This window comes from Musca autumnalis, unplaced genomic scaffold, assembly GCF_047663935.1.
Source record: "Musca autumnalis isolate F117 unplaced genomic scaffold, ASM4766393v1 scaffold_1, whole genome shotgun sequence".
Lineage (NCBI taxonomy): Eukaryota > Metazoa > Arthropoda > Insecta > Diptera > Muscidae > Musca > Musca autumnalis.
In genome coordinates, this window is record NW_027411644.1 from 281,931,997 (window position 1) to 281,936,458 (window position 4,462).

The window sequence follows — 4,462 nt, forward strand, 5'->3', positions numbered from 1 at the left end:
TTTGGAAAAATACAGTGGGTGTCAAAAATATTCGGTTTTAAATTTCACCAGTAATAACACCACAGTATTTTAGAAGCCCATGCCCAATATCCAAAAAACCAAATACTTTAAAAAACGTTGGTCGTGTGGCAATTAAAAAGTGTATGTAACATGGATCCATGGTAACCCTATAAGCGAGAATAACAAAAAAACGTTGTTAACCCTGTTTTCTATGCGTCAAAAATATTCGGTTTTTGTATCTTTTGTTAAATATTTTGCCAAAAAACAGGTCATTATCGAAGTTTTTCTGCAATACTAGTATACATTTTAATAATTGCGAACAGTATCTTTGTTCCTGTGTGCAAAAATATTAAATTTTATAACAAATTATTAAAATTTAGAGCTAAGGAAAAACGCTATCCCAGAAAAGAGAAAACTGGTTATATTTCCTTATAAAAACAGCAGAAATAAAAGGAAATTTTGCTTAATTTTGAATATTTAGTCGAATATAGTTGAAATAATGTGCAAAAGTCACGAAAATACAGAAATAATCGATTTAGTGAAACACATAAGCCAGCCAAAACCAAGAACTGGAAGGGAAGGTAGAGGAATCTCCTGAAAAATTACGGCTAAACCGCCTTAATTTTCTTGAAATAGGTCACTGAGTCCTAAATGACTTTCAGAAGATACAAAATATGCACTTACATTACAAAAAAAATCGTAAGGATAAAGCCTTTCATGGCCTTGTAACACATCACAAACCATCGGCTTATTTAAAAATAAGCAAATTTTCCTTTTATTTATGCTGTTTTTCTATGGTCTGTTCCTTTACTTTTAAAAATGGTAACAGTGGCAGAAAATGGTAAAAATGGTAAACTGCTCTCATATAAATTGCATGCTATTTAAAGTAAGGGTTAAAAACGGTAAGAAATGGTAACTTTGCAGGTTAAAAACGGTAAGAAATGGTAACCTCAGGCACGTAAAGGAACAGAGCAATAATGAAATATGACCAGTTTTCTCCTTTCTGGGATAGCGTTTTTCCTTAGCGCTAAATTTTAATAATTTGCTATAAAATATAATATTTTTGAACACAGTAACAAAGATACTGTTCGCAATTATTAAAATGTATACTAATATTGCAGAAAAAGTTCGATAATAACCTGTTTTTGCCAAAATATTTAACCAAAGTTATAAAAACCGAATATTTTTGACGCATAGAAAACAGGGTTAACAAAGTTTTCCTTATTATTCTCGCTTATAGGGTTGCCGTGGATCCATGTTACATACACTTTTTAATTGCCACAGGACCAAAATTTTTTTAAGTATTTGGTTTTTTGGATATTGGGCATGGGCTTCTAAAATACTGAGGTGTTATTATTGGTGAAATTTAAAACCGAATATTTTTGACACTCACTGTATGTGATTTGTGCTCGGCCTCATATATTGATAAAATTGGAATGTTGTACCTCCAGTGCTATATGAAGACGTGGACCCATGCGGACAATTTTCGGGTGGACGAAGACTTTATACAAAATGTCGGCCATATAATATCGCAAATCGGGAGGTACCGTTCTATGGGGGCTGTATGAAGACGTAGACCCATGCGGACAATTTTCAGGTGTAAAGTTTCATACACCTAACGAAGACTTGATACCTTGATGTTAAAAATGTTTACCTTTAATCAACTTACATGATTAAGCGGGAAGCTCTGTAATTCTTTTTATTCTCAATGTTTAGCTTTCGTTTTTTGGATTTATTGGCTGGCACATTAGAGGTATAGCTCCAATCTATATATTGTTCGTTATCATTTTCACAGATCTTGGCAGAGCTCCCACGATCGCTACTTAAAATCTTTTGCGATGCGTATAGAGCTATGTAATATCTTATTTCCCGTACTGACGGATGGTCCTTGTGGCCTAGGGCCCTAAATGGGGAAAAGGCATTTTCTAAAGCATCGTGGCTTAATTTGCCAATCAATATATAATTAACATCTTCACAGTCCCGAAATATTTCTTGGGATAATTGAATAATTCCTTCCAATGTGTTTATCAATCCCTTGACACACCTTGCGTTGCCATTTACTTTGATTTTCTTCACAAAATTAAGTCCTTCCCTCAGTTTTTAAATTTTTTCAACGTCTCCTTGAAATTTATTTCATCAAACAGATCGTTCATATTCTGAAGGAACTTACTTTTATGGAGGGTTTCTTTCATTATCATTATTTACTAATGTCTCAATGGCGACAGACAATGTGTGGCTAAATATCTGTATAGCTCGTGACACATTCATTTTGTCCCACAGTGATAGGTGAATGTGTCTTTCTGTGAGTTTGTACATTAAATTTGTTGTTAAAGAGATTATGTCTCACGGATTTGAATTAGTGCGGGTAGACCCATAAAAACACTATTGTCTTTTTATTATGAAATTATGAAATGAAATGGGGTTTTCTGGACTACGCAGTAGGGAATACAATTGTTGATTACCAGCGCCTTGATCGCAAACAATTGCCGATTAAAAGACGCTTTAACATGGTACCATCAACGCTACTGCTAAGTCCATAAAAACTTGCCACATGTTTCCACTGACTGCATATGCCTTTTATTAAAAACACAAGTGCCTTGGTGACTATTTTAGTAATTCTCTCGCCATTGCCCAAGTCTTGATAGTCATCCAATCACATCATCCCCTTTATTAAACTCCAATTCTTTTCGAATTTCTATTTCATCGAACGCTATTATTACTTGACGCTCTCTTTTTGATAACTTGGAGATATATTTTTTTAAATTTTGCATGAGCACCGGGTCGATTCCCATTTCCACTCTTTTTATGGGTCGCCAATTCGATGGCGTTGAAGGATGTGGTAGATTAAATGCCAACACTTGGTTTAAAAATGTGTAGCATTTTGGTGACGTCATGTACACAGTCTTACATACATATATGCGTTGGGCAATATTTTTGTGAATTTGGGTGTAAGTTGACGTACTTTGGCAAATCATTTTTGAAAATTGTGTGGCTTTTTATCCTCACCATCCTTCAAATATATTGAGTTTTCATGAATTATTCTCATGTCCGTACCCATTTTCTCCAGCTGCTGCCTCAACATCATATCCGTCTTTTTGTATTCATTGATAATAGGTCTGTCTGGTTACCCTAAAATTTGTAACTTGTACCAATTGTTGCTGGAAGTCGTCCGTTAACACAAAAAACCAGCAAAAGAGAGCGATTCGAAAGAGACATTTTGACAGTTCTTTACTGAGTGTTTGCAAATTCTTGCTGGACAAATTTCTTCTAGCAAGCACTAGCAATTCTTCTTCTTCCTGAAAACAGTCAATCATCTGTTTTTAGTTTTTTGTTGATTTATGTTTGTGAAAATGAAAAACAATTTTATTGTGGAAATAACATAGTCTAATTGTATTGTTTTATGGAGAACAAATTTGTAAAGTGGAAAAATACTTTTTTGTTTCATTTTTTTTTTTTTTAAATTTTAATAAAATACAACTTTTTTGCTTCTTTTGCTTTCTTTATTGGCGGACAAATTGTTCTGTTTAGGCAAGCCAGCTGATTGCTTGCTGGTTTTTGCTGGGAAGGTGTCTGTTTACTTTTTACAATTTTCTAGCAAAAGAGAATCAAAACCCCTTACTCACTGAGAAAGTTCTTTCTGGGAAAGTAACCAGACAGACTTAATACCTTCGTACTGGGTTTTTTGTATTTCAAGCTGCCTCTTCAGCCGCTCGTTTTCAACCTTTAAAAAATTAATTTCTTTATTAGAATTTTCCAATTTCTTTAAATATTCATCCTTGAATTTACAGGTATGCGTTTTCAATGATTAAGTTGCCGTGGCGTACTTATGAGGTGGGTTAGGGCCGGTTCCAAGAATTTTTTTTCTTACGTAGCACCTAATTGGTGTTTCTTTTCGGTGTATAGCGATTAATTGCATTGGAAGTGTGTTCTTAAACGGCACTTGGGCCAATTCAAATTCAGATTTTTTGCATGAATCTATCTATTAAGGCCAATATGCGAATTACAAATACAGTGAATCACAGTCAAAAATATCCACTTCACTTTCTTTCATTAAAAGTGCGATTTCTAAGAGTTAATTAATGATAGCGATTTCATTCTTTTTTATATTGTTACGTTATACCCCGGTTACACTATTGAAGGTTAACCCACTGGGTTTAATAGATCCAGTGGGTTAATCTTTGGTGGTTACACTTAGCTTTTCGAGGATATAAACTGTCAGCTGATGTTTGTTTACGTATACATACAAAATAAATAATAAAGTCGTGTTTTACACTTTTAAAATTTTTCGTATGAGATATCGTCCACTCTTTGCTCATATTGGTATATTTTACACACAGGGATACATTTTTGTATCATGGTATCAAGCGTACTTTTTGTTAAAAAAGTGTCTAATGTAAAAAAATAAATAATTTTATGATTTTCAAATAACTTTAGATTTACAGTCAACCAAAAAAGTCTACAT